At 39.6% G+C, this 19,620-nt stretch overlaps 1 protein-coding gene across 2 annotated transcripts in view; it reads right to left on the reverse strand.

Moving 5' to 3' along the window:
• LOC109889944 (phosphatidylcholine:ceramide cholinephosphotransferase 1) overlaps window positions 1-19,620 on the reverse strand; it is a 52,895-nt gene that overhangs the window by 23,018 nt on the left and 10,257 nt on the right. The window contains exon 1 of one of the 2 annotated variants that reach the window (XM_020481797.2): window positions 2,875-2,994. The exons of the other annotated variant lie outside the window; for it this stretch is intronic. The gene's annotated coding sequence lies outside the window, so the exon portion shown is untranslated. Of the gene's footprint in view, window positions 1-2,874; window positions 2,995-19,620 lie in introns of those variants that run through there. 2 annotated transcript variants of the gene reach the window in all.

A 19,620-nucleotide genomic window follows, 5' to 3' on the forward strand; every position in this document is an offset into this window, starting at 1 on the left:
GATGTTTTTAGGCCTATAGCCCCTCATAAATAAAACTAGTGGCCAGAAACCAGACTACATGGCAGAACGCTGACATTTCTGATGCTGGAAAAAATTACTTGGATCACAAAATGAAACAAGGACAAGTGGAAAACGCATCAATGATACATAGTCCAACCATACTGCTTCATGCTGTAAATTCTTCCCGTCGAGGTTTGGCCGTGGAATGGAAGAGTAACGACATTGGTGGAAAAAGTACTCAATTGTCATACTTGAGTGAAAGTAAAGATACCTGAATAGAAAATTACTCAAGTAAAAGTAAAAGTCACCCAGTAAAATACTACCCGAGTAAAAGTCTAAAATTATTTGGTTTTAAATATACTTAAGTATAAATTGTTTCAAATTGCTTATATTAAACACATGATGGCACAATGTTGTATTTTATTTTTCACGGATAGCCAGGGGCACACTCCAACACATAATTTACAAACAAAGCATTTGTGTTTAGGGAGTCTGACAGATCATAGGCGGTAGGGACGACAAGGGATGTTTTCTTGGACGATTTTCATGTCCAGCTAAGCATTCAAAATGTAACAAGTACTTTTGGGTGTCAGGGAAAATGTATGGAGCAAAACGTACATAATTGTCTTTTGGAATGTAGTGAAGTAAAAGTTGTCCAAAATATAAATAGTAAAGTACAGACACCCCCAAAAACAACTTAAGAAGTACTTTCAAGTATTTTCACTTAAGTTCTTTACACCACTTAGTAACTAACAAGGCAGAAAAGCAAAAGGCTGTGTCTGTGACCAGAGTTTAACCTTTCCCCCCAAAGCATGCCAAGTACACAAACAGGGCGCCAGTAGTAGAATGACTCATTCACAATTCTAAAACGTATGTTTCAGGGATGAGACTAACCAATTCAGGCCAAATAGACACAGCAAAAATATAGAGCTACAGATTATTGTCAATATAAACTTTCCTCAGACTCTGGTTGACAAAGAAACAATAGACAGTCTCGCTGACAAACATGTTGTTGGAAGCAAGGTTATAGTAAACCGAAACTACTAATGAAAGATGTTCATAAACTGAAATAAAAACTATTCACAAACCCATTTGAAAAACTAAAACTATACAGAAACGTATCTTTGACAAATTAACAGTACACTGTACAAACAAAAGCGCAAACACACACAACCAGTCAAAGGTTTGTCAGCATCATGAGGTAGTCACCTGGAATGCATTTCAATGAACAGGTGTGCCTTGTTAAAAGTTCATTTGTGGAATTTCTTTCCTTCTTAATGCGTTTGAGCCAATCAGTTGTGTTGTGACAAGGTAGGGGTGGTATACATAAGACAACCCTATTTGTTAAAATATCAAGTCCATATTATGGCAAGAACAGCTCAAATAAGCAAAATGAAATTACAGTCCATCATTACTTTAAGACATGAAGGTCAGTCAATCCGAAAAATGTCAAGGACTTTTAAAGTTTCCTCAAGTGCAGTCGCAAAAACCAAACGCTATGATGCAACTGACTCTCAAGAGGACCGCCACAGGAAAGGAAGACCCAGAGTTACTTCTGCTGCATTAGAGTTACCAGCCTCAGAAATTGCAGTCCAAATAAATTTGTCAGAGTTCAAGTAACAAACACATCTCAAAATCAACTGTTCAGAGGAGACTGTGTGAATCAGGCCTTCATGGTCAAATTACTGCAAAGAAACCACTACTAAAAGGACACCAATAAGAAGAAGAGACTTGCTTGAGCCAAGAAACACGAGCAATGGACATTAGACCGATGGAAAGATGTCTTTTGGTCTGACAAGTCCAAATTTTAGATGTTTGGTTCCAGGATGTAACAACAAAATGTGGAATAAGTCTAGGGGTATGAAAACTTTCTGAAGGCACCGTACATAGTAATCAATATTATATACATTTGTTAATTTGACTGATAATCATATCATTCTATCCACTTCCTTATTTTGTCTCATTGTCGTATAGACATATATTGTATATTGATCAGCCTGCCTGCTCAATGTGCCTGCTAGCAATTACTATGTAGTTTCATTGACAAACATAGATGGAACTTAGCTCACTAGCTAGTGATTTTGGGCACTGAAACAGCGTGTTGCTTGTGCTTTATTTACAATAGGTCGACAGCTTGCTGATAAAGTTGATGACATATTCTCAGAAATCAGTTCTAAGCACAGACAGCAGAAGCGGAATCAATACTGTCTGCAGTGCACTGACTAGGTTATCCATGCACGTCTTTTTACTTCAGAAATTCTGCACCAAACACCTGAGATAGATGTAAAATTGTGCGGCTAACACATCCACTGCAAAACATCAAAATAAATTACAGATTTATTGGTTTATCTTGGATTAATTCTGACTATTTTGAGGAAGTGGTATTGGCTATGCTGTGGATGTGGTGACTCAAGGAGGGACAAACATTAATTGCCAGGGTACGATATAGTGAACATAACACACCCACATCAAACCACACCTCCAAGACCCAAATATAAATTTTCTTAATGTGAAGCAGAAAAATACGTGGAATCAATGCGTTCAGCCCCCCCTTGAACAATAACCTAACCTATGACCCATCAAAGTGTGTATTACTGCTCCACAGTGGCAAAACCTTACATCCCCCCCAAAATCAAAACACTATACATAAATGTCTTCTAACATTAAACACACAGGCTACTTCCGGTCCCTAACACAAAAAAACAAGTACATCAGATCTTAAACCTAACTAAACTGAATTTAAAGGAAAAGTCTAAACTATAATACCATTGGTTGGAATGTTGAAGAGTCACATTCATTCCTCCAGGTTCTAAAGTTCCCGGTCGGAGATAGAAATAATTATGTATGCATAAACACCTGTGCCATATGACTTACCCCTATCTCCCCTGTGCCTCCTCTTCATTCTTCACCTGCTCTAATCACAAAACACATGTGGCTCTGAGAGAGAAAGAACATCTCTGCAGCAGTTCCTCTGAACAAGGCTCTCTCTTTCTCAGACTCCTCCTCCTTCCCTCTTGGTCTCTCTATCGCTCTCTGGCTTGAACGGAGTCCCTGAACCCCACCCATTCTGAGCTAGCGTGTGTCTGCAAAACACAAAAAGATCTGATCTCCATCCATTTACCTTATTCATCCTTTAAGAACAATGGATATCATTGGAAAATTTCATTTGTTTTGTTGAAAAGGACACACTGTCAAGTGGTGGAAACACAGGCAACCAGTCAAAAAGTGCACAGTAAACATAGCGCAGGGAGCTGGATGCACATAGTAGAAAACACACTGGGGAGGGCTCATGGGGATTTGAAAACGGGTCAGCTCCTGTTATAGAACTAATTGTTTTAACGTCTCACCTAGGCCACACAGTCTTATCACCACAACTCAAACAGGTATGCATTTAAAACGTTACTAAGGTAACTAAACTTGAACCAGTAAGCTAGGCTTATTTGTGCCATATAGATACATTATATAGACAGTCTGTTTGCATATAGAGCACATTTCAACAGTGAGCGTACCATGTTCCCTCTTTCTATGCCTAAAGTATATTTGTTTGAACATGTTGAATCAACATAAGCCACCACAACCAACATTACAAGTAAGAATGTCAAAATGACATTCCAGTCATGGAAACATATTCAGGCCAACCTTTTGTTTGCTTTCCCCTCCTCCTTCCCTCTGGGTGTTTTTGCTTTTCTGGGACAATGCTTTATTTGAAACGGTAATATTCCATTACGGAACATTACCTTCTGAGAACAATGGTGAATAAAACGTGTGAACACTATTCTCTCACCTGTATCACCTAGCCTACTACCTGCCCCACAAAGCCACATAGAATGCATTTTACCGAACATGCTTGACAAGTTGGCGATACCAGGGTGAAAATTAACAGCAAGCAGCTGCAGTTCAACACTGTTGGGTAGAGAAAGTTCAGACACACACACAAACACGTAATACTGGTTATAGCAAACATGAACTAGGCTTCCTGAGGCCTTTCATTAGGTTGAGTGTTCTGATGTGTTGGAATACTTTTCATATTACAATAACAGACTGTTTTCACAATTCTATTCAGGTATAGGCCTACTCGTTTGTATGTAGTAGGCCTGTGTGTGAAACTGCCTTGAAGGCTTTCGACAACACCTGCAGTCTCATAGAACACAGAAGCTACTTATAGAAGCAGAGACAAAGTCTCTTTGTTCAGGGTTTTTTTTACGTGAAGGTTCTCCAGTACTGTGGAGCGAGAGCAACCAGCTAAAGCGGCCTATGCTGGGGATCGGTTACATTTTTGGACAACTTGATTGGCAGAGGAGATGCTGGGAATGAGTAGGAGTTTAGAGATTACATTCTTAGCATCAGCAATGCAGGTTTCACTTTACTGAGAGGTTTGCACTACTGTTGGCAAAATATTTTGGCCTACAGTAAGTCCAGATTCTTTAAATGCTGTATGGTCAGGACACCTCTTAAAACAAACTTTTAGACATACTTGTTGGAAACTATCTGACACTGACAGCATTTTCACACGTCGATGAATCAACCACACGGTCACTTATTTGACAAGTGGTTGAGGCTCACATCATTAGCGCCTCCTACATTAACTCCAATGTACCTCATTCAATATTACGCTAAATTAACTTTCAAAAAATGTTTGCAGTAACCTGCATTAAATTGTTTTTAATTGTTTCTGTACAGTATGTGCAGTTGATCAATCAAAATTAGATTAACATTTGAAATATTGGTACTGTAGCCTCATGATCGAAGTTCTACATAGCATTCAGTAGCCAGGAAAGTCATTGAGTTAGTCTCAGGCATGTAGGCTAGTCTATAAGCAAGATGTATGGGAACAGTGACTTAGACGTGGAATAAGGTCTCTCTTTAGTCTTTCAGCAAACCCTCAATTGTAAAAATTTCACAATAGAATACATGAAAAGACTGAGCCTTCAAAGAAGAGGATATTTGAAAGTATCTACAATTCATACTATACGGGCCTGATAGGGGTATAGCTTTTTAGTCTTCTAGGAAATAAATAAAATAGCCTACTTTGTAGGAAAGGGAACACTGAACAGGCTTCCATCTTGGCTGCAAAATAGTAAGTCGTAAAAATAAGTAAGCTTCCTTCTTTCATGATAACGCACAAGGCCATTGGTACTTTTGACAAACTCAAACAAGATAGATGACAACCCATATACAGTCAAATTATCTGAGGTTTTCAATACAAATGAGAATAAGCAATCAAATCAAACCTGCTGTATGATTGCATTTATCCTGTTTTTGAGGGGAAATTGGCAATTAAGGTCAATTACAGGATTCTGAAAACAATGCACGTGTCTTTGGGCCTTCTGTAGGAAGTAATGAATCCACTAAGATAACTGGAGAGTACAGTGACCTTATAGAGGTACAATTTGCCAGTCTAAGGTCAGTTTGCCAAAAGACTAGAGTAGTTTTAGTTAGTAAAAGCTTTTCCTTAAGTTAGAAGCCAGCCAAATTTAGTTCATTGGAGCAATAATTTTAGTGTTAGTTAACATTTCTCTGTTGTGGTATTAACTAACCATCTTCCACAAGCACAGCTTGCGACAGTTGAATTGGCCAATTTTCCACTGTTTTTTAAACAGCTTCCAGCCCTATCAACAGGGGTCTTTTCCATGTGATTTCTCTCTCTCCTTGACTTCATTTCAACCTTCCTCCCTTAATACCAGGAAAAAAACATCTCTGGACACTGACATTGAAGTGTTCATCTTCAACCTTTTGAAATTTCCTCATGAGATAATGAATGATGTAATGGCCTAATGAGATCAGAAAGCAGTGGTGGAGGAACCGTCAGTGCTTTAATCAATCTGCCAGGCTTAATAGTTGAAGACAGTGGGTTCGGAACAGCAAGTCACAAATCTGTGTGTTGTGTCATGGTGTCTGAATACAGATAGTAGAGGTAACACGCTGGCCCCTGGGAAAGAGTATTTGCTGATGTCACAGAGGGATATCACATCTTCAATCTTGGCAGATAAATAGGCTCAGAACTCACCACTAACGAGATAAGATTCGAGGAAAATATTAACCCATGACCCTGTTTGTTTGGTTGGTTTCATGCAAATCTGACTGTCAAAAGTATTGAATAGCCTACAACTTCCCTTCACCCAAATACAATCTACAAACATATTTCCCCCAGCGATGGTAGATGTGAGACAGAATCTATAAAACAGTCTCTGCTACAGTATTTTTTCTTTCAGAAGTAGCTTAACTTGAAAGAGCAATTAGTGGCTGGATGGTCACATCTTAGCTAGGGCTGGGAATTGCCAGGGACCTTACGATATGATATTATGATGATGCTTATGTGCCGATACGGTGTGTATTGCGATTCTCACAATTCTATGTATTGTGATTCGATACTGTGATTTTATTGCGATTCGATGTTCCAAACAAATTGCTCAAACATGTCTGCTGCAAAGGGACAACAAGTTTTGTTCAGACATGGTTATAAGTGCTGAAAACAAATTGGCTCCCTATAAAAAGATGTAGAACGAGCTATGAAAAAATAATATTCCGATATGTAACTAATCGATTTTCCCCCCAATCACTAATCATAGCCAACTCATTGGCACATGGAGATAAATGTAGCTTGACATTATATGTAAAATTCAGCTGCTATCCCTTGGTGAAAGCCAAGGACTAACATCCCAAATAGTAGATGGTATAGATGGTTTTGTTTCTTAAGAAACAACCTAACACGTGTGGAACTATGGGGCAAAACAGATAGGTGTCATGACGTTGGCCTGGGGGTAGGTTTATGACAGTCATAAATACCTCTTCCCCCTTTTCCTCTCTCTACCCTACTGAGGTTACATTTGCAAAACCCTTGGTTAACATAGAGATTCTGGGAACATCAGAAGGTGGGGGGAAATGAACTATATTCTGGTAATCCGAACAATTGAACATGTGCGGTGGTACTTAATGAATATGATGTTAGTTCGGTTGTCATCTGAGACATTCTCATCAATGATAAGATGACAAACTCTACAGTGGAAAGTCTACACATCAGAGTTATCGGATTCACATGGAATTGTTGTTCAATTTAAATGTTTGAATATGATATTATTTGTGATGGGATGAAATGTGATTATAGCTTCTAAAATGTGAGATTTGGGTTTTCATAAGTTAAGGCTCTGCTCAATCAGTGAAGGGACATGGGCTATAAAACTTTTCGAACAAGCCCTCCTCTCCCTTCCTATATAAGCCCTTGACGATAATATAACCTTCTGTTCTGAGGATGTAGGACGACAGTCCGATGTCAGAATGGTTCAGATAATAACTACAGAATGAAACCAAAGCTTTGGTTGCGAATGGTATGAACTTTGAAATCTTATTCACTATAGAAGTGATACCTCCTAGCCGTTGAGTTAGCAACAGCAGATGCAAAAGAGGGTTAGGAAGGAACAGACGGAGTATCCTGCCTATCACCTAACAACATTACTACAACGTATTCAATTGTCAACCAGAGACATTCTTCAAAGGACTCGATTGAGCAACATGGCCTTCCATCTACCACCAACCTACCGAAGCGCAGCTCGGAGTAAATATTTATTGCATTTCCTTTTCCAAATGGGCGGTAATTTAGAATGCATAACATACTGTATTTACGATAGCACAGCTTCTTCCCTTTGTTCCTCAGTCTTCCCGCTCTTTCACTCAAACCCAGCCCCTTTTCTTTTGTGTAACAAGTTGTCAGATCTGTTCCGCCCGCTAGGGACGTTTTCTTTTATGACGTAATTTGTAATAAAGTTATGATTTAATTATGTGTACGTGTAATTCTGTGTGATTAGCTAGGTATTTAGTAAATAAATAATTATTTAAACCCAATTTTGTTTTGCTGATTCAACTTGTTAGCCAGGGTTCGTGCAGATATCTGAAGTTGTACATTCTTAGTTGAGACTGAATTAAGATGACGATTAATATTGACTGCTATTGTTGTAAAATATTACTAGGTCTTTAAGAGTTTATTCGGGAGATAACAGCTCTATAAATATTATTTTGTGGTGCCTGACTCTCTAGTTAATTACATTTACATGATTAGCTCAATCAGGTAATATTAATTACAGAGAAATTATTTTATAGAATAGCATGTCATATCACTTAATCCGGCATAGCCAAAGACACGACACAGGGTTGACTTAGATTGTTGACAACATGTAAACCACACTGAATAAAAATATAAAAAAAGGAAAAAAGTGTTGGTCCCATGTTTCATGAGCTGAAATAAAATATATCAAACATATCAAGAAGCTGATAAAACAGCATGATCATAACACAGGTGCACCTTGTGCTGTGGACAATAAAAGGTCACTAAAATGTAACAGATGTCTCAAGTTGAGGGAGCATGCAATTGGCATGCTGACTGCAGGAATGTCCACCAGAGCTGTTGCCAGAGAATGGAATGTTAATTTCTCTACCAACGTCATTTTAGAGAATTTGGCAGTATGTCCAACTAGCCTCACAACCGCAGACCATGTGTAACCACGCCAGCCTAGGACCTCCACATCTGGCTTCTGTGCCTGCAGGATCGTCTTGATGAAACTGTGGGTTTGCACAACCAAAGAATATCTGCACAAACTGTCAGAAACAGTCTCTGGGAAACTCATCTGCATGCTCGTCATCCTCACCAGGGTCTTGACCTGACAGCAGTTCGGCATCGTAAACGACTTCAGTAGACAAATGCTCACCTTCGATGGCCAGTTGAATGGCACACTGGAGAAGTGCTCTTCACGAATGAATCCCAGTTTCAACTGTACCGGGCAGATGGTAGGTCGTCGTGGTTTGCTAATGTCAACCTTGGGAACAGAGTGCCCCATGCTGGAGGTGGAGTTAAGGTATGGGCAGGCATAAGCTACGAACAATGAACACAATTGCATTTCATTGATAGCTATTTGAATGCAGAAAAATACCATGACGAGATCCTGAGGCCCATTGTCGTGCCATTCGTCTGCCGCTATCACCTCATGTTTCAGCATGATAATGCACAGCCCCATGTCGTAAGGATCGCTACACAATTCCTGGAAGCTGAAAATGTCCCAGTTCTTCCATGGCCCGAATACTCACCAGACATGTCACCCATTGAGCATGTCTGGGATGCTCTGGATCGACATGCACAACATGTCCAGTTCCCGCCAATATTCAGCAACTTCACACAGACAATGAAGAGGAGTGAGACAACATTCCACAGGCCACAATCAACAGCCTGATCAACTCTATGTGAAGGAGATGTGTCGAGCTGCATGAGGCAAATGGTGGTCACACTAGATACGGACTGGTTTTCTGATCCATGCCCCTACTTTTTTTAAAGGTATCTCAGAGCAACAGATGCATATCTGTATTCCCAGTCATGTGATATCCATAGATTACAGCCTAATGAATTGATTTAAATTGACTGATTTCCTTATATGAACTGTAACTCAGTAAAATCTTTGAAATTGTTGCATGATGCGTTTATATTTTTGTTCAGTGTATATTTCGTCTCCAATATTTATTGAAAACAAATACATTTGCACAATGAACACTTGTTGTCTGAAATACATTGTTACAGTTGTTGGTTAGCTAGCTAGAGAATTTTTGCCATATTATCATAAGCATTTAATTGTCATGAAATTCATCAAAACACCTCAAAACAAGACATGGTATCAAGAACAAGATGAAACCAGCTGAAAGAGTCACTTACGATTCCCTACATGGCAGTTTGTCATTGTTGGTAGCTAACTGGCTATCCAGAATCACAACATCTCACGGACTTCTGCACCACTGAAGCATGAACATTGTTAGGTTGTCAGCTAACCCACCTATGCAAACCGATTAGGTTCTCAACCAAGTACCAGGGATCAACACAGAACAAAGCTATGCATCACCAGTGATAAGCCTGTAATAAAGCCTTATCAGGCAAATAATTACCACAACACATTTGTACGTGAATACTGTCACCTGGTCAAGATGAGACATGGGGTGTACTCATTAGTTGCGTACTGTAGCAAAACATTTTGCACAGAAGGAAAAGTTTGCAGCGGAAACTACGGTTTCTATTGGACAAATTCAGGTAGGTCCCTCCCAGTTTCGTTCCGTTTGCTTCCAAGTTGTTCCAAGTGAATACACCCCTAATGAGTCTGTTTGCCTTGAATACTCTGAAGAGCTGAGCTTAACAGCACAATAACAAATGCTCGCAGGTGCCACCCGTTAATGAGGAACCCACCTGTGAATTCATGATTCAATTATGACCATGTCAGGTCCACACACACACACACACACACACACACACACACACAGGACAGCATAAAAACTGTTTATATACATATACACTGTTTTACAGTATAGTACAGCATACACACAAAACCTAAAGACAAAAAGCCTATATGTTGACCTAGACAGAAGATAAGAGATTGAAGAACAGTGTATTAATATGGAGGAAGTGAGTATGTGGAAACACCTACAGTAGTCAAATTCCACTATTCATTTGAAACCGAGTCAAGAGCAACATTATTCCAAAGCAATTTACACATGCAGTAGTTGTTTCCTGTTTCGTTGAATACATTCCATTTAATGGTGCATGTTAATATGTTTACTAAAAACAGTATCTTCAGAAAGTATTCACACTCCCAGACTCTTTCCACATTTTGTGGAGTTTCAGCCTGAATTTAAAATGGATTAAAGAGATATCTAATTTACAGGGTCCCTGGGCAAGAAAAGACTGAATAATCCTGGTCTCTAGCTACCTTTTGTTGTAGTGTATAGCAGCTGCAGCCACAAGTGTTATCAAAGAGGTTGTTTTTGCTCATTTGTTAACACCCTTCAAGATTAACTTTCAACAAGAAGTATCAAATTATCATGATTTGGTGATTTGCAGCTTACTGTTTTTGCAGCTGTTAGCTATCTCTTTGAAAATAACTTGTGTGAAACATTTGTGTATGGAACGTGTTAAAAGTATGTTTGCAATGGGAAGTAATAGTTGTACATTTCGATTTTGGATATACTTAAAATGGTTGTGTATTTGTTATTGGGGGCCTACTGGCTTATTTTAAATGTGTGGCTTTTATCAGTATGCTGTGTGTGACTGCTCTCTATGTGTTTTACAAAAATAGTTGTCCTACACAGAGTGCGCAGATCACGGTCGGTGTCCTTTCAGCACCACGAGCCTGTCACCTTTGATGTGTCACTGTTGTTGTCATTGCTACTGGTGACAGTGACAGGCTACCACAGGTTGTTTAAGTGGTTGTTGCTTATGGCATTATTCCATGCTGGGCTTGTGAGTGACAGCCCGATGCGCAGCTCAGGCCTGTTTGATTAATTCACGATTTCATCAAAAAGCATTGCTACTCCTACATTAAAGCTAGATATGTCTTGTGCATTAAAGATAGACTCAGCAAAATGACGTTGCCACAAGTAGCACCATAGATATTGAAATGAGAGAGATGCAAGACTTCGCTCTCACACAGTATCTGCGCACGTGCATGGGTTCGCTTCACGCTGAGTCTACCTTTATGTGATGTTTGTTATTTTTCAGGTTGAAATTTTGGAAGATCGCCAATGAGCTGAGCTAAATGGCAATAGGTCATGTTTATGTGTTGCAAGACCAAGCCATGTAGTAAGCTCCAGCGTAAATGAGAGTCATTCGCTTTTGAAGTTTCATACCGGAAGGAGAAACACATACAGTGGGGCAAAAAAGTATTTAGTCAGCCACCAATTGTGCAAGTTCTCCCACTTAAAAAGATGAGGACTGTAATGTTCATCATAGGTACACTTCAACTATGACAGACAAAATGATGGAAAAAAATCCAGAAAATCACATTGTAGAATTTTTTATGAATTTATTTGCAAATTATGGTGGAAAATAAGTATTTGGTCAATAACAAAAGTTTATATCAATACTTTGTTATATACCCTTTGTTGGCAATGACAGAGGTCAAACGTTTTCTGTAACTCTTCACAAGGTTTTCACACACTGTTGCTGGTATTTTGGCCCATTCCTCCATGCAGATCTCCTCTAGAGCAGTGATGTTTTGGGGCTGTTGCTGGGCAACACGGACTTTCAACTCCCTCCAAAGATTTTCAATGGGGTTGAGATCTGGAGACTAGCTAGGCCACTCCAGGACCTTGAAATGCTTCTTACGAAGCCACTCCTTTGTTGCCCGGGCGGTGTGTTTGGGATCATTGTCACGCTGAAAGACCCAGCCACATTTAATCTTCAATGCCCTTGCTGATGGAAGAATGTTTTCACTCAAAATCTCACAATACATGGCCATTCATTCTTTCCTTTAAACGGATCAGTCGTCCTGGTCCCTTTGCAGAAAAACAGTCCCAAAGCATGATGTTTCCACCCCCATGCTTCACAGTAGGTATGGTGTTCTTTGGATGCAACTCAGCATTCTTTGTCCTCCAAACACGATGAGTTGAGTTTTTACCAAAAAGTTATATTTTGGTTTCATCTGACCATATGACATTCTCCCAATCTTCTTCTGGATCATCCACATGCTCTCTAGCAAACTTCAGACGGGCCTGGACATGTACTGGCTTAAGCAGGGGGACACTTCTGGCACTGCAGGATTTGAGTCCCTGGCGGCGTAGTGTGTTACTGATGGTAGGCTTTGTTACTTTGGTCCCAGTTCTCTGCAGGTCATTCACTAGGTCTCCCAGTGTGGTTCTGGGATTTTTGCTCACCGTTCTTGTGATCATTTTGACCCCACAAGGTGAGATCTTGCGTGGGGCCCAGATCGAGGGAGATTATCAGTGGTCTTGTATGTCTTCCATTTACTAATAATTGCTCCCACAGTTGATTTCTTCAAACCAAGCTGCTTACCTATTGCAGATTCAGTCTTCCCAGCCTGGTGCAGGTCTACAATTTTGTTTCTGGTGTCCTTTGACAGCTCTTTGGTCTTGGCCATAGTGGAGTTTGGAGTGTGACTGTTTGAGGTTGTGGACAGGTGTCTTTTATACTGATAACAAGTTCAAACAGGTGCCATTAATATAGGTAATGAGTGGAGGACAGATGAGCCTCTTAAAGAAGAAGTTACATGTCTGTGAGAGCCAGAAATCTTGCTTGTTTGTAGGTGACCAAATACTTATTTTCCACCATAATTTGCAAATAAATTCATTAAAAATCCTACAATGTGATTTTTTAGATTTGTTTTCCTCATTTTGTCTGTCATAGTTGAAGTTTACCTATGATGAAAATTACAGGCCTCTCTCATCTTTTTAAGTGGGAGAACTTGCACAATTGGTGGCTGACTAAATACTTTTTTGCCCCACTGTATTACGCACTGCATTGTTTGGTAAACGCGCAGATTCAGCTGTTTATATATCAATCATTATGGCGACTAAGTCAGGGAAAACTAAATCTAAGTCTATATATACAGATGTACACACAATTTTAGAATAAATTGATTGGGAAAATGAGAGAGATTGTTGTAGGACGATTCATTTAGCGATTGTGGAGGAATATTTTTTGAACGGGAGAGGACATTGTTTTGGACTGGTAAGTTCTTATCATGCTAATGCCCTTGTTTGAAATTAATCATATAAAATATTATTTGTGATTTTTTTTTTATTTTAGAAGCAACATATAAACATGTAATGTCATGAAATGTGAGATGCGTGTGTCTGCCACCCCACCCCAACCCACATGAAATAGCCTATTTCCCTGCTGTTGAGGGGAGGGCAGGCCCACAACAATGGCCAATGTGAAATGGAGACAGTAGATACAGCTGGTCTGTTATAATAAAGACAGTAGATCTAGCTGGTCTGTCATAATATAAAACATAATATAAAAGAGACAGTAGATCTAGCAGTTCATAATAATATATTCAACCTTATGTTCCCTGTACTCTCTCTCTCTATATATATATATATATATGTTTATTATACCTGTTGATACAGGGCTTATATGTGAAACTATTCTAACTGAACATTTTCTTTTACAGTGACACTGACTCCTCGCTGTGCAGATGCACTCACACCTGCCTGCTTCCATTCCTGAGTAAGCTCTGTACTGGTGGTGCCCCGATCCCGCAGCTGAATCAACTTTAGGAGATGGTCCTGGCGCTTGCTGGACTTTCTTGGGTGCCCTGAAGTCTTCACAACAATTGAACCGCTCTCCTTGAAGTTCTTGATGATCTGATAAATGGTTGATTTAGGTGCAATCTTACTGGCAGCAATATCCTTGCCTGTGAAGCCCTTTTTGTGCAAAGCAATGATGACGGTACATGTTTCCTTGCAGGTAACCATGGATGACAGAGGAAGCTTTCAAAGCTTCCAGTCTGTTATTCAAACTCAATCAGCATGACAGAGTGATCTCCAGCCTCCTCATCAACACTCACACCTGTGTTAACAAGAGAATCACTGACATGATGTCAGCTGGTCCTTTTTGTGGCAGGGCTGAAATGCAGTGGAAATGTTTGAGGGATTCAGTTCATTTTCATGTCAAAGTGGGACTTTGCAATTAATTGCAATTCATCTGATAACTCTTCATAACATTCTGGAGTATATGCAAATTGCCATCATACAAACTGAGGCGGCAGACTTTGACACAAATATGAATTTTCCCATTCTCAAAACTTTTGGCCATGACTATAGACCCAAACTGTGAAAGAACTTTATCCATCCTGCCCTGCCTTTCTAAAATCTTTGAAAGCAAAGTTAATTAATAAACAGATCACCGACCATTTCGAATCCCACCGTACCTTCTCCACTTTGCAATCTGGTTTCCGAGCAGGTCATGCGTGCACCTCAGCCAGGCACAAGGTCCTAAACGATATCATAACCGCCATCGATAAAAGACAGTACTGTGCAGCTATCTTCATCGACCTGGCCAAGGCTTTCGACTCTGTCAATCACCGCATTCTTAAATCGGCAGACTCAATAGCCTTGGCTTCTCAATTGACTGCCTCGCCTGGTTCACCAACTACTTCTCAGATAGAGTTCAGTGTGTCAAATCAGAGGGCCTGTTGTCCGGACCTCTTGCAGTCTCTATGGGTGTGCCACAGGGTTCAATTCTCAGGCTGACTCTTTTCTCTGTATATATCAATGATGTCGCTCTTGCTGCTGGTGATTCTCTGATCCACCTCTACGCAGACGACACCATTCTGTATACATCTGGCCCTTCTTTGAACACAAACCTCCAAACGAGCTTCAACGCCATACAACACTCCTTCCGTGGCCTTCTTGGTGACAGTATTGAGTAGCTTGGATGAATAAGGTGCCCAGAGTAAACAGCATCTGGGACAGAGTAGCAGGCAAATATATGCATATTATTAGTAGTATTGGATAGAAAATACTCTGAAGTTTCTAAAACTGTTTGAATGATGTCTGTGAGTATAACATAACTCATAAGGCAGACGAAAACCTGAGAAAAATCCAACCAGCAAGTGGGAAATCTGAGACTTGTATTAGTTTTTTTTACTCAGCCCCTATTGTAGATACAGTGGGATATTGGTTATGTTGCACTTCCTAAGGCTTCCACTAGATGTCAACAGTCTTTAGAACTTTGTTGAGGATTATACTGTGAAGTGGGGGCTCATAGGGGCTGTTTGAGCCAGGTGTCTGGCAGGTTGCCACAGGATCCGAGGCACAGTCACAAGAGAGTTAGCTCTCGTTCCATTGCTTTTCTACAGACAATGGAATTCTCTGCTTGGAAACTTATTGATGATTTATGTTAAAAACACCTTAAAGATTGATTCTATACTTAGTTTGACAAGTTTCTACAGGCTGTAACAGAACTTTTTGAACTTTTATTTTGACGGGACCTGAACAAGCTTTTGGATTTGTTTACCAAACGAATCTATTTCGACATAAAGATGGACATTATCGAACAAAACAAACATTTATTGTGGAGCTGCGATTCCTGGTAGTGCATTCTGACGAAGATCAAAGGTAAGGGAGTATTTATAATGCTATTTATGACTAATGTGGACTACCCAATATGCCGGATATCTTTTTGGTTGCTTTGTTGTCTGAAAGCTGTACTCAGATTATTGCATGGTTTGCTTTTTCCGTAAAGTAAAAAAACAGACAGAGGTTGCATTAAGGAGAAGTATATCTCTAATGCCATGTATAACAGTTGTATTTTCATCAACATTTATAATGAGTATTTCTGTACATAGATGTGGCTCTCTGCACAATCACCGCATGTTTTAGGACTACTGAACGTAACGCGCCAATGTAAAATGAGATTTTTTTAAATATAAATATACACTTTAACAAACAAAACATACATGTATTGTGTAACATGAAGTCCTATGAGTGTCATCTGATGAAGATCATCAAAGGTTAGTGATTAATTTGACCTCTATTTGTGCTTTTTGTGACTCCTCTCTTTGGCTTGAAAAATGGCTGTGTTTTTTCTGTGACGATACCGTCCCACATATCTCAGAGAGGTTAAATGTGCATGCTCGTCAACCGATTGCTACCCGCACCCTCCCGCCCAACTAGCATCACTACTCTGGACGGTTCTGACCTAAAATATGTGAACTACAAATACCTAGGTGTCTGGTTAGACTGTAAACTCTCGTTCCAGACTCACATCTCCAATCCAAAATTAAATCTAGAAATCGGCTTCCTATTTCGCAACAAAGCCTCCTTCACTCATGCCGCCAAACATACCCTCGTAAAACTGACTATATCCTACCGATCCTCAACAATGTCATTTACAAAATAGCCCCCAACATTCTACTCAGCAAACTGGATGTAGTCTATCACAGTGCCATCCGTATTAATGCTAAATTGTCATTATTTTCACCTCTAGGGCCTATTTATTGCCTACCTCCCTACATTTGCACACACTGTACATAGATTTTTATTTTATTTTGTGTTAATGACTGTGCGTTTGTTTATGGGTAACTCTGTTGTCGCACTGCTTTGCTTTATCTTGGCCAGGTCGCAGTTGTAAATGAGAACTTGTTCTCAACTGGCCTACCTGGTTAAATAAAAATATAAAATAAAATTGTGAGAATCGTTTTCTGAATGCAAGTCTTTGTTGTTGTGGAGTTCTTCAAAACAAAAAAAGCATTTAACAAAATTAACAAATGAAGTCATCCAAGTCTCAAAAAGTAAAGGGCAATTCCATGTTACAAAAAACAACAACATTCATTTTAAAAATTTGAACAATTCCCACTGAACATTTTACAATAGCACTAGAATAACTGTGCAGCTGTAACATTTGGTAACAGTTTTGGTAAAATCGTCCTCCGTTTTTTGTTGACCTTAAGCATCATGAACTTCACCAACTAGGCTACCAGGACATTTCAGAGTCGTTATCCTCGCAAGTGGTGGGTGCTAGAGTATTGAAAACAGGGGTGATAATAATTTTGACCATGACACACGTTTAACGTGAGTGGGTCAGCGACGCAATCTGACTACAGATCTAGTCTTTGAGCTGTCCAAGATGTGCCAAATATCGACACAAAATCTGCCATGCTCTTGTAGTTCTTGAGCTCGAGATGTGCAATGAAAAGTTGAGAACAGTGATCAGCAAGCCAATTAGAGCTCGCTAGGGAATAAGCCAAGATGACGCTGTATCGCATCACCCAAAATGTGTAGACTCTCGAGAAGGAGCGATGACTACTACTATGATGTGTTTGGCTTTTGTTAACCTGTTAGTGATCCCTTTGCGCGCCAATCCCTTTAGCGAGATCGATTTGACAACATCCAGTGAAGTTGCAGAGCGCCAAATTCAAACTACAGAAATAACCATTTTCAAGATTCACGAAAATAAAAAAGTGTAATACATCAAAATAAAGCTTAACTTCTTGTTAATCCAGCTGCAGTATCAGATTTCAAAAAGGCTTTACGGCGAAAGCAGACCATGCGATTATCTGAGGACAGCACCCCGCAAACGAACACATGAAAATAATTTTTAACCAGACAGGTGGCGACAAAAACGTCAGAAATAACGATATAATAAATGCCTTACCTTTGAAGATCTTCTTTTTGCAATCCCAAATGTCTCAGTGACACAATGAATGGTCATTTTGTTCGATAAATTCCTTCTTGATATCCCCAAAATGTCCATTTATTTGGTGCGTTTGATTCAGAAATACACCGGTTCCAACTTGCCCAACACGGCTACAAAGTATCTAATAAGTTACCTGTAAACTTGGTACAAACATTTCAAACAACGTTCCTAATCCAACCTCAAGAATCCTAAAATGTAAATAATCGATAAAATTTAAGGACGGGATAAACTGTTACCGGATAAAAACAACGTGAAGCGCGTTCCAGTTCATGCGCACCAAAACAGAGAGTCCACCTGGAGTGACACTTACAAAAAACAGCCATACTTCTTCATTTCTCAAAAGAAAACATTGAACAATTTCTAAAGACTGTTGACATCTAGTGGAAGCCATTGGAACTGCAACGAGGTTCCTATTAAATAGGGCTTCCCATAGAAACCCATTGGGAAATACTATGACCTCAAGTTTCTTTCCCCTGGATGGTTTGTCCTCGGGGTTTCACCTGCCAAATCAGTTCTGTTATACTTACAGACATTATTTTAACAGTTTTAGAAACTTTAGATGATTTTCTATCCAAATATACCAATTATATGCATATCCTAGCTTCTGGGCCTGAATAACAGGCAGTTTACTTTGGGCATGCTTTTCATCCGGACGTGAAAATACTGCCCCTATCCCTAAGAAGTTTTAAAAGCAAGTACAAAGTGTCAAATTATTACAGCTCTGAAGTTCACAAGCAATGTTTTTTCTATTCAACATTTATTGGCTAGATATTTAAACTCTGTATGGCAAGCGTGAATGTCTGACTGATAATGTTTATGAGGCTGCTTTGAGCCACAGCTCGTTCTAGCTATGTTAACAATCTAAATCACATCGTTTTCATGAGACAGTGTGGTATCGAGAATCCTGACAACCAATTGAAGAATCTTGTAGTGTGTGAATCCCCCATCTGTGATACATTGCTTAGTGTGTGCACCACTACGTTGGCAAGACGGAAAACTACAGGAAAGACGGTCGTTTAATGTGAGAGGTTCAGTGACGTTAGATATTTTAAAGTCGTGTATTGTATGCCCTGCATTAGTTTTCATTTGACATATTCCAATGAACTTCACGTTGGTGCACATGGGTCCTTTTACATGGAAATGCCCTAAATGTACGTACGACTCAGATCTTCAGATGTAAACATTAGATGGGATATATCCTCTTTCAACATAGATCCAAGTACTCAACATACAGTGCCTTGCGAAAGTATTCGGCCCCCTTGAACTTTGCGACCTTTTGCCACATTTCAGGCTTCCAACATAAAGATATAAAGCTGTATTTTGTTGTGAAGAATCAACAACAAGTGGGACACAATCATGAAGTGGAACGACATTTATTGGATATTTCAAACTTTTTTAACAAATCAAAAACTGAAAAATTGGGCGTGCAAAATTATTCAGCCCCTTTACTTTCAGTGCAGCAAACTCTCTCCAGAAGTTCAGTGAGGATCTCTGAATGATCCAATGTTGACCTAAATGACTAATGATGATAAATACAATCCACCTGTGTGTAATCAAGTCTCCGTATAAATGCACCTGCACTGTGATAGTCTCAGAGGTCCGTTAAAAGCGCAGAGAGCATCATGAAGAACAAGGAACACACCAGGCAGGTCCGAGAT

Source organism: Oncorhynchus kisutch, linkage group LG4, assembly GCF_002021735.2.
Source record: "Oncorhynchus kisutch isolate 150728-3 linkage group LG4, Okis_V2, whole genome shotgun sequence".
Taxonomy (NCBI): domain Eukaryota; kingdom Metazoa; phylum Chordata; class Actinopteri; order Salmoniformes; family Salmonidae; genus Oncorhynchus; species Oncorhynchus kisutch.